Genomic DNA, 12652 nt, shown 5'->3' on the forward strand with positions numbered 1-12652 from the left:
CAAAGTGGAATGTCAAGAAAAGCTAACAAATGAAACTTTACAGTTGTAAGTGTGGCAAAATAAGTGGGCTAGTTGCAATATTTATAGAGGAAAAATAACAAGGTTTGTAGCAGACTACATAAGCTCAGTATCAGTACAATTGAACACAAACTCTCATTTTTCTGCTATAACAAATCCCTTCATATATCGTTCACCTTTGAAGCTCACCCAAATCCTTTGATGGCTTCCCCATGTAAGTTTTATTGCTCCCATTGAATAGAAGGGGGATTTGGTCTCAAAGCATGAGTGATTTGACCAAGGTTGGTAGCAATCAAAGAGGTGAGAGCCATCTTTGGTCACACTGATAGAAGAACATCACAATCGAAGAAGGCCCAGCAATGACCAGAATTCTGTATTCAGCTTCAAGAATACCATTATATGAAAGATATTGCCAATGTGGGTACAATCCATTTATGAGGGCAAAGGGTCTGGACATCGTGGCATATAAGGAATGTTTGGAGGAACTTGGCCAGGAACAGAAAAGTCCTTAGAAGAACTGCTGTCTGCAAATACGTGAGGAGCTGTCATGAGGAAAGGAATTACGCTTGTTCTGGGAAGGTTCATGGAGCAGAACCAACACAGCTATATGAAAGCTAGGGGAAAGAAAATTTCAGTTAAGTTTAAGGAGAGCATTCTGTCATCTAGAACTAGGAGAGATGAGCTTGCAACAGTGAATCCACCATTAAAGGACCCATGATAGCACAGGTTGTAGCCTGCCACAAATTGCAGCTGTTATAGGAGGAATGCCTGGCTAAAAATAAAAAGTCCATGGCTCCTAAGATCTCTTCCAACTCTAAGATTTTATCACTTAAATAACAACCCACAACATGAGTAAATTCATGTCCCAATAACAGATCTTGAAAATATGCTTAGACATTAATGACTATGCTGACACCATGAGTTAGCACTGTATTCATCTGGGTTATAAAGACATCATAAATAATCATAAGGCAAAACATGTATCATGACTTTTGCATTTTGCTGGTCTTCATATCCCTCCATGAATGAGAACGGGGCTGAATTATTTTCTCAGAAAAGATAAGTGATGATTTTAAGGTGATATGGCAAGCTAATGGTAAAATCAGAGCCAAAACAAAAAACAAACACACACCAGTATCCTCTTACATTCCTTGAGATCTCAGCAGTAATATTAACAACAGAATGACTAATACTTACACAAATAGCACCTACTATGTGACATCCATGGTTTTAAGCACTTTACATCTATGATCTCATTATCACAAAAACCCTGTGAAGTGGGAACTCTTTATATCCCTATTTTGTAGGTTAGGAAACTTAAGACGCAGAGAGCTTAGGTAACTTGCCTAAGATAGCAGATGTTATGTCTACAGGATTAAATTTCAAACCTTAGCAATATGACTCGAAAAACTGTACTCTCAACCACTGTGCCATGTTGTCCCTCTAGACCCATTTTATATGTCAGAGAGAAAGAGACCATTCTCCTATTTGCATATCACAGCTTCTGTAGAATACGTTGCCAAAGGAACCAAATAATCGAGTTTGACAAGCTAGAGAGATAGAACAGGCTCCACGTTAGGAGATGTCTCCCTGCCTGGCTCCGCTCGGCCCCTGCAAACAAGCAACGTGGCTGCAGGAGCTTCATCTCACCAATGGGATGGCGGAAATTACCCAAGCAAGTCGCAAACTCGAGACTCAGCGGTTCTGATCACCAGACTGGGCTGAAATGTGACCCAGATTCAGCCAAACCCAATGGAGGAGGGGTAGTCAATAGAAGGGTAGATGGCAGAATCCACATTTGACCTTTAACTGGAGTGCGAGGAAGACAAAACCGAAATAATGGGTACCACAGATAACTGTTTATTCCTTTCCAGCACAACAAGCAAATAAACTGCCACTGGTGCCTCAAAACTTCATACAGAGTAATATTCCTTTAATGGAATGCTTTTAGAGAAGAGTCATAAAAATAAATTGAAAAGTGCTTTCTGCTGGCTACAGCTGGCATAAGCAGCATCTGAGCAAACAGGATAACACAAGGCTTAACTTAGCATCTCCATTTTTATTACTCATCCGCGACAGGTCTTATAATAGTATAAATTCACTTAAAAAACGGACTTTTCCTCCCATCGTCGCCCCTCCCTCTCTCCACCACCAACAACCCAACAGTCTTCTGTGTTAATTCTGAACAGCATAATTACAGGTCTTTTTATGATTTAGGTTTGAGACCAATTAGCTGATACTGCAAGCCTTTCAAATGCCAGCTTCCCTCTCGGCACTCCCTGTGCTGCTGGGGATTTATCTGTGTGCTTGTAAAAAGCAAATGTTTTGTGAGGAGCAGAGAAATCGGGTTTGTTTGTGGGTTGGTTCCCTCCTCCCCTCTCCCTTTCTCATTTGCCTGTGCATCTTTGGTGCACCTGGTCTCTAAAATTGTCGTGGTGTGAAAGACACACTGAATATTTATGCTGGGACCTCAGGCAGCCTCTGATAACAGGTAGTTGTTGCATAGAGCTGCCAGTTGCGCCCGCTCTGTGATTGCCTTCCCTACAGGTGGAGCTGCAGACCCATACTGGGCCATGAGCTGCCGCCATTTTAGAACCTGTTGGCTGCCGGCAGGAGGCGCAAGAGTTCAGAAACTCAGAAAGCACGTGCTCAACAGCCCTACCTCCTCCACTCCAACTGCACCTAACACCCCCCCACCCCACACTAATCATATACAAGTTGACAACATTGTCCTTGAAGTCAGATATTCAGCAAAGATCTACATAATCAACTAACAAGCATGAATCGTATAAAGCCCTTTGCACCATTGGGGGATTCAGGGGCAAATAAAATAAGATTCCTGCCCTCGATGTGCTTTTAATTGGATGTAAGAAGACAACTTTCTTTGTAGTGGGGTCCCCAGTAATCAGACCGTCCAGGCATCTACTGTGTAGCAAGCACTTTATAAATGTTGTTGTTAATCCTTACACAACCCTTCAAGATACATATAATTATAGACATTCTCCAGATGAAGAAATTGAGCTCACAAGATGAAATAATGTGCTCAGTGTCACAGGATCCCCAAACTAGTAAATAATAAAAATGGTAAACCTGATTCTGACCTGACAGCGAAGCCTTTACCACCACCCGTGTTTCCTCCCTATAGGCCAGTAGAGATGAAGTCAAACGGGCATTCTGCTGGTGGTTGTGGGGGTGGCTGCAGGTAGAAGTTTAGGAATATTTGGGAAAGCAAAGGCAGACTAATTTGAACAGTGCAGAGGAATTAAAGAAATCCATAAAATACTCAAATATTGGGCCAGCAATGGATATACAGAGCTAATACCAGATATATTATTAAATTAACAATTCTACAATGTACTGGGCTATTATGCAGCCATTAAAATAACTGTGAGGACCATGTAGAAATGTGGAAAACGCTAATTGTGCAATGTTAAATAGTAAAATAATAGCAAACTAAAACAGAATACTAAGTACTCTCTTGTACTTTGATAGTGTTTTCACATAAAACTTATAGTTAAAATTGTTTAAAAGGAAAAAATAAGTCCATCCCCTGGGCATAAGCATGACTATATTTACACTGTTCCAGACAGATGGTTTTCTCTCCTCTTCTAACAGATTCCCACAGAGGGAACTCTAATGCACTCCCTCTGTTATTTTAGTGCCTTGCAACCCTATTTTTCTCAAGTCTACCCTCATGTCCCTACTGATGCAATTTCACCCCACAGTTGGCTTCTGTCTCTGTGAGCAAACTGCTGGTTTCACATTTTTAACATGCTTTGGGATCCAGGGATCGAGAAAGTAAGATTGTCATTCTTCCCACCTTCTTGCATTCTGCATACCTGCTTTTGATACTTTTGATATGGCTGAGGGGGTGGAAGGAGGGAAGGTAATGACAGAGAAAAATACTAAGTGCCGTAATTCACCAAACCTATTATTTTCCTATTTTACACTTCTCTTTCACACTACTCCCAATAATTTCACATAATCTCCCAATATTATTCATATGTAGCAATTATTAAAAGCTCCCATACCTTAGCATCTCCACCTCTCCTCTACCGTTTGTCATGGTAATGTCACATACTTCTCCTTTCAGACATAGTTACTATTATCTCCTCACCTTCCCCCACCTAATCCCATCCTGAATAACATGTCTCTTGATGAGGTTATAGAAACCACATCTGTTTTTCTCTTATAAGTGGATCTCAATAGCCCTTATTAAGACAGGCCTTTGCCCATCCTATCTGATTCTCTTTCCAGGATGGTACCTAGTGCTGGCATATATGGTCACTGCTTAGCTGGGCAAAGGCCTGAAATGCCAGTGGAGAAGATGAAAGCAGGGCCTTAACTGAAATAGGATATAAAAGAGGCCATGGTTAGATCAGTAGAGCTTAAAAAAAGTAAAATGAACAAAAGAAGGTGGGGTTGTCTAAACAGAAACAGATGCCATGAAGCAAGGTCTTAAGAACAAGCCCATTGGTTAGTCCCCAGACCTGTAGCCACTGAGTAGGAAAGGCAGCATGAGGACAGACAACTGAGCTTGGAATGGGCTGTAATTTCAAAAGAAGAGAAAGTCAGAATCTTCTGCTGACGTCCCTTTGGAAGGTCCACCATCTCCCCCTTCCCTTGTCTTTTCGGGAGGCACTCTGAACCTGATATCTGATATTCATATAGGGGGAGCTCTGATACTGCCAGCCTCTAATTTGCCTTTCCAGCCAGGCCTTTGCCGTCTCTCCTCTGCCCTCACTCTCGCCTTCTGTCCAGTTCCACAACCCAGCTGGCCATTCCTCCACACTCAGAGCTGCTTATGCCTGAATGCAGTCCTCACCTTCCCTATCTGAAACACTCCCAGTCATTTGCAAGGCTCACTTTTTGACACACTGTCCCTGGTACCCCTGGGAAATTTACAACTTCATCTTCTGGACTCCCATGGCATTTTGCAGAGGTCTCTGTCGGAGAATGTATCAACATGTTATAATTGCTTCTCTGCATGTCTCTCTCTCCCACTATACACGAAGATGCTTGAAGACTGACTACTTTCTTACTCACCCTTGTGTTCCTGTGCCTGGCACATTGGTTGGCATATCATAGGTGCTTAATGCCAAAACCTTAAATGCCAAAACCAAATATTACTTATTGTATTTTCACCTAGTTTTTTCATTCTCCTCTAAAATCTTACAAATCAAGAGAAGCAATGTCCCAAGACAAACAGTATGACACCTAATAGATGTGTCTATTAACAGCCAGCCAATGTCCTCAGTCAATAATAATAATAATAATTAGCATGCCCAGATACTGTGTTTCTGTTTAGCCCTTTATTCCCAGGGCTATTTGTCTAGGGAAGGGTTCTGTCTCTGTCAGAGAAGGGGGCATATGCAAATCTATTTTCTGAGACTAGCTCTGTGGAGTACAAAGTGAGATTGCGAAATTCAAAACACACCTGGGAAATTCAGACAAGATCTCAATAATAAGGGCTGTAATCAAGGAAGAAACCCTTACTTAAGCAAATAATTTGCCTTGGGAGTAAAAGGCTGAACACGATGTTCTTCACACACAGGGACTTTAGCTGGCATTTCATCTTCAGTCCGAATAGTCCTTGCTGAACAAACCTCAAAAATGAAATATTTACACAATGCCTGCCACAAGTAGAAATGGTCTTCCAATCAGAGAAGCAAGCTGTGGCAGGTGAATGAAATGTCTTGAATTCAAAGAAGATACAAAAAAAAAAAAAAAAAAAAAAGAGAGAGAGAGAAAGGACAAGTTTAAAATTAAAGGAAAGTGTTATCCAAGGGTAAAGAAATTTGATCTGAGTTCTCCCCAAGTGAGGGTAACATGAATGGTAATGAGTCCTGTCTTATCTCTGCAGTTACGGGGATGATTTGCAGACATCAGATTTTGTGATGTTACAGACATGGTTTCCCAACTTGGAAAAGCAAGAAAAAAAGTGGATGCAAAATAATATACTTGCATTGGATAAACAATAGCCAGACAACTGTATATCACAGTGAGATATAATGTCAGGTTTAGAATCAGATAAATTGCAAATAACAACGGAGAAACAACTGAACCTTGAGGACTCTCAGCAGATAAACCAGATGAAGTGGATAAAGACTCGCTGTGTGGAGAAGGCAGGGCAGCCCACGCAGAAAGGTGGGAGGCAAGTAGACAGAGGAGGTGGTGGAGCAGAGACGGAGTGTGAGCATCTAGATAAAAGGCTGCAGTCAGCTTCCCAAAAGTCAGGGAAAATAATAGCCGGAAATAATAAAGTAGAATGATAGCAGTGTCAACTGTGATAAGCAGATAATTTGTTACTGTGGACAGCCTGGGGCCCCTTTCCAGAGACAGGCAGAAGTCCAGGTTCCTAGACTATCAGCCTGTGCAATCAAGAAGGAAAGAAGTAATGCAAAGGGCAGCAAGAATCACAGAGAGGGGGATTTCAGAATCATGGCAGATGGGAGGGAGGACTAGATTGCAGCTCGGAACAGAGCAGCATGCGGAGGCTTGCACTGTGAATTTTAGCTCCGTATCAACAGCAAGAACAAACCAGCAATCCTGAGAGGACCCACAGACCCTCTGAAGGAAGCATACTGCTACTGCAGGACCCAGGAGACACCTCAAATATACTCTGGGAGGCGGAAAGCCTCTGAAGGAAGCATACTGCTACTGCAGGACCCAGGAGACACCTCAAATATACTCTGGGAGGCAGAAAGCATCGGCAAGTTTTCAAGCCCGTCTGGCCCTCTGCCTGGAAACAGACTCAGGGCTGTTGCGGCGGGGCACGGTGGGAGGTAAGATCAGCCCTTTGGTTTGTGTGGGAGCTGGGTGAGGCCTGTGACTGCCACTTCCCTGACTGCCCTTCCCTAACAACCTGCATGACTCAGCAGAGACAGCCATAATCCTCCTAGGTACATAACTCCAGTGACCTGGGAATCTTACCCCCATCCGCCACAGCAGCTGCAGCAAAACCAGCCCAAGGAGAGTCTGAACTCAGACACACCTAGCCTCGCCCCCACCTGATGGTCCTTCCCTACTCACCCAGGTAGTGGAAGACAAAGGGCATATAATCTTGGGAGTTCTAGGGCCCCACCCATTGCCAGTCCCTCTCCACACTGCTACAGCTAATGCTTTCTGGAAAGTGACACCTCCTGTCAGGAGGCCGATCAGCACAAAAATGGAGCATTATTTTTTGCACAGAGTCCAATGCACCCTCCGCCACCTCCACCAGAACAGGTGCTGGTATCCAAGGCTGAGAGACCCATAGATGGTTCACATCACAGGACTCTGTGCAGACAACCCCTGGTACCAGTCTGGAACTGGGTAGACTCGCTGGGTGGCTAGACCTAGAAGAGAGACAACAATCACTTCAGTTCAGATCGCAGGAAGCCACATCCACAGGAAAAGGGGGAGAGTACTAAATCAAGGGAACACCCTGTTAAGGGAGGAGACCACCCCTCATATTGTGTTATGCCCAATTTCTGCCTCCAAAGAAAGAAGAAGTAAAAACTAAAAGGCAGAAATGAAATCCACAGGCAGACAGCCCAGCACCACGCCCTGGACCTGGTAGTTAAAGATCGACCCCTGACCTAACCGGTTATGTTATCTATAGATTACAGACATTGTATGGAAAAGCATTGTGAAAATCCCTGTCCTGTTCTGTTCCATTTTAATTACCAGTGCATGCAGCCCCCAGTCATGTACCCCCTGCTTGCTCAATCGATCACGACCCTCTCATGCAGACCCCCTTAGAGTTGTAAGTCCTTAAAAGGGACAGGAATTACTCACTTGGGGAGCTTGGTTTTTGGAGTCCTGAGTCTTGCCGAAGCTCCCGGCCGAATAAAGCCCTTCCTTCTTTAACTCCATGTCTGAGGGGTTTTGTCCGTGGATTGTCCTGCTATGCTGTGGGACAAAAGAATCTGAACAACAGCCTTCAGCCCTAGACCTACCCTCTGACAGAGCCTACCCAAATGAGAAGGAACCAGAAAACCAACCCTGACAATATGACAAAACAAGGCTCTTCATCAGCCCCTAAAAATTACACTAGTTCACCAGCAATGATGAGCCAAACCAATAAGAAGTCCCTGATTTACCTGAAAAATAATTCAAGAGGTTAGTTATTAAGCTAATCAGGGAGGGACCAGAGAAATGTGAAATCCAATGCAAGGAAATCCAAAAAATGATATAAGAAGTGAAGGGAGAAATAGTCAAGGAAATAGATAGCTTAAGAAAAAAAATTAAAAATTCAGGAAACTTTGGATACGCTTTTAGAAATGCAAAATGCTCTGGAAAGTCTCAGCAATAGAATTGAACAAGTAGAAGATTGAAATTCAGAGCTTGAAGACAAGGTCTTCAAATTAACCCAATCCAACAAAGACAAAAAAAAGAATAAGAAAATATTAACAAAGCCTCCAAGAGGTCTGGGATTATGTTAAACGACATAAGAATAATCGGTGTTCCTGAGGAAGAAAAAATTCTAAAAGCTTGGAAAACACATTTGGGGGAATAATCAAAGAAAACTTCCCCAGCCTTGCTAGAGACCCAGACATGCAAATACAAGAAGCACAAAGAAAACCTGAGAAATTCATCCCAAAAAGATCTTGGCCTAGGCACATTATCGTCAAGTTATCCAAAGTTAAGACAAAGGAAATAATCTTAAGAGCTGTGAGACAGAAGCACCAGGTAACCTATAAAGGAAAACCTATCAGATTAACAATAGATTTCTCAGCAGAAACCCTACAAGCTGGAAGGGGTTGGGGCCCTATCTTCAGCCTCCTCAAACAAAACAATTAGCAGCCAAGAATTTTGTATCCAGTGAAACTAAGCATCATATGTGAAGGAAAGATACAGTCGCTTTCAGACAAACAAATGCTGAGAGAATTCACCATTACCAAGCCACCACTAAAAGAACTGCTAAAAGGAGCTCTAAATCTTGAAACAAATCCTAGAAACACATCAAAATAGAACCTCTTTAAAGCATAAATCACACAAGACCTATAAAACAAAAATACAAGTTAAAAAGCAAAAACAAAAAACTAAGTATGCAGGCAACAAAGAGCATGATGAATGCAACGGTACCTCACATTTCAATACTAACATTGAATGTAAATGGCCCAAATGCTCCACTTAAGATACAGAACTGCAGAATGCATAAGAACTCATCAACCAACTATCTTCTGACTTCAGGAAACTCACCTAACACATAAGGACTCACATAAACTTAAAGTAATGGGGTGGGAAAAGGCATTTCATGCAAATGGACACCAAAAGTAAGCAGGGGTAGCTATTCTTATATCAGACAAAACAAACTTTAAAACAACAGCAGTTAAAAGAGACAAAGAGGGATATTATATAATGGTAAAAGGCCTTGTCCAACAGGAAAATATCACAATCCTAAGCATATATGCACCTAACACTGGAGCTCCCAAATTTATAAAACAATTACTAATAGACCTAAGAAATGAGATAGACAGCAACACAATAATAGTGGGAGACTTCAATACTCCACTGACAGTGCTAGAAAGCTGATCAAGGCAGAAAGTCAACCAAGAAACAATGGATTTAAACTATACCTTGGAATGAATGGACTTAACAGTTATATACAGAACATTTCATCCAACAAATGCAGAATACATATTGTATTCAACAGTACATGGAACTTTCTCCAAGACAGACCATATGATAGGCCATAAAATGAGCCTCAATAAATTTAAGAAAATTGAAATTGTATCAAGAACTCTCTCAGACTACAGTGGAATAAAGCTGGAAATCAACTCCAAAAGGAACTCTGAAAACCATGCAAATATGTGGAAATTAAATAACCTGCTCCTGAATGAGCAATGGGTCAAAAATGAAATCAAGATGGAAATTTAAAAATTCTTTGAAGTAAATGACAATAATGACACAACCTATCAAAACCTCTGGGATGCAGCAAAGGTGGTGCTAAGATGAGAGTTCATAGCCCTAAACGCCTACATCAAAGAGTCTGAAAGAGCAAAAACAGACAATCTATAGTCACACCTCAAGGAAATAGAGAAACAAGAACAAACCAAACCCAAACCCAGGAGAAGAAAGGAAATAACCAAAATCAAAGCAGAACTAAATGAAATTGAAACAACAAAAATACAAAAGATAAATGAAACAAAAAGCTGGTTCTTTGAAAAGATAAATAAAATTGATAGACCCATAGCAAAATTAACCAAGAAAAGAGAAGAGAAAATCCAAATAACCTCACTAAGAAAAAGAAACAGGAGATGTTACAACTGACACCACTGAAATACAAAAGATCATTCAAGGCTACTATGAACACCTTTGCGCACATAAGCTAGAAAACCTGGAAGAGATGAATAATTTCCTGTAAAAATACAACCCTCCTAGCTTAAATCAGGAAGAATTAGACACCCTGAACAGAACAATAATAAGCAGCAAGATTGAAATGGTAATTTTAAAAGTACCAACAAAAAAAGTCCAGGACTAGATAGATTCACAGCAGAATTCTACTATTCAAGGAAGAATTGGTACCAATCATTTTGACACTATTCCACAAGATAGAAAGATAAGGAATCCTCTGTAATTCATTTTATGAAGCCAGCATCACCCTAATACCAAAACCAGGAAAGGACACAACCAAAAAAGAAAACTACAGACCAATATTCTTGATGAACACAGATGCTAAAATCCTTAACAAAATACTAGCTAACTGAATCCAACAACATATCAAAAAGATAATCCACCATGATCAAGTGGGTTTCATACCAGGGATACAGGGGTGGTTTAACATACACAAGTCAATACAAGTGATATACCACATAAACAGAATTTTTTTAAAAATCACATGATCATCTCAATAGCTGTAGAAAAAGCATTCAACAAAATCCAGCATCACTTTATGATTAAACCCTCAGCAAAATTGGCATACAAAGGACATAGCTTAATGTAATAAAAGCCATCTATGACAAACCCACAGCCAACATAATACTGAATGGGAAAAAGTTGAAAGCATTCCCCCTGAGAATGGGAACAAGACAAGGATGCTCACTCTCACCACTCCTCTTCAATGTAGTACTGGAAGTCCTAGCCAGAGCAATCAGAAAAGAGAAATAAATAAAGGGCACCCAAATTGGTAAAGAGGAAGTCAAACTGTCCCTGTTTGCTGACCATGTGATTGTTTACCTTGAAAACCCTAAGGACTCCCCCAGAAAACTCCTAGAACTGATAAAAGAATTCAGCAAAGTTTCCAGATAAAAGATTAATGTACACAAATCAGTAGCTCTTCTATACACCAACAGTGATCAAGCAGAGAATCAAATCAAGAACTCAACCCCTTTTACAATCGCTGCAAAAAAAAAACCAACTTAGTAATATACTTAACAAAGGAGTCAAAAGACCTCTACAAGGAACACTACAAAACACTGCTGAAAGAAATTGTAAATGACACAAACTAATGGAAACACATCCCATGCTCATAGATGAGTAGAATCAATATTGTGAAAATGACCATACTGCCAAAAGCAATCTACTAATTCAATCCAATCCCCATCAAAATAGCACTATCATTCTTCACAGAGTTAGAAAAAACAATTCTAAAATTCATATGGAACCAAAAAAGAGCCTGCATGGCTGAAGCAAGACTAAGCTAAAAGAACAAATCTGGAGGCATCACATTACCTGATTTCAAACTATAATGTAAGGCCATAGCCACCAAAACAGTGTGGTACTGGTATTAAAATAGGCACATAGACCAATGGAATGGAATAGAGAGCCCAGAAATAAACCCAAATACTTAAAGCCAACTGATCTTCAACAAAGCAAACAAAAACATAAAGTGGGGAAAGGACACCATTTTCAACAAATGGTAATGGGCTAATTGGCTAGCCCATGTAGGAGAATGAAACTGGATCCTCATCTCTCATCTTATACAAAAATCAACTCGAGATGGATTAAGGACTTAAACCTAAGACCTGAAACTATAAAAATTCTATAAGATAACATTGGAAAAACCCTTTTAGACATTGGCTTTGGCAAGGATTTCACGACCAAGAACCCAAAAGCAAATGCAATAAAAACAAAGATAAATAGCTGGGACCTAATTAAACTAAAGAGCTTTTGCACGGCAAAAGGAACAGTCAGCAGAGTAAACAGACAACCCACCGAGTGGGAGAAAATCTTCACAATCTCTACACCTGAGAAAGGACTAATATCCAAAATCTACAACAAACTCAAACAAATCAATAAGAAAAAAAAATCCCATCAAAAAGTGGGCTAAGGACATGAATAGACAATTCCCAAAGAAGATATACAAATGGCCCACAAACATATGAAAAAATACTCAACATCACTAATGATGAGGGAAATGCAAATCAAAACCACAATGCAATACCACCTCACTCCTGCAAGAATGGCCATAATAAAAAAATAAAAAAAACAGTAGATGTTGGTGTGGATGTGGTGATCAGGGAACACTTCTACACTTCTGGTGGGAATGTAAACCAGTACAACCACTATGGAAAACAGTCTGGAGAGCCCTTAAAGAACTAAAAGTAGAACTACCATTTGATCCAGCAATCCCACTAATGGGTATCTCTCAAGAGGAAAAGAAGTCATTATTCGAAAATGATACTTGCACATGCATGTTTATAGCAGC

The sequence above is a fragment of the Pongo abelii genome, chromosome 1 (assembly GCF_028885655.2).
Source record: "Pongo abelii isolate AG06213 chromosome 1, NHGRI_mPonAbe1-v2.0_pri, whole genome shotgun sequence".
Taxonomy (NCBI): Eukaryota; Metazoa; Chordata; class Mammalia; order Primates; family Hominidae; genus Pongo; species Pongo abelii.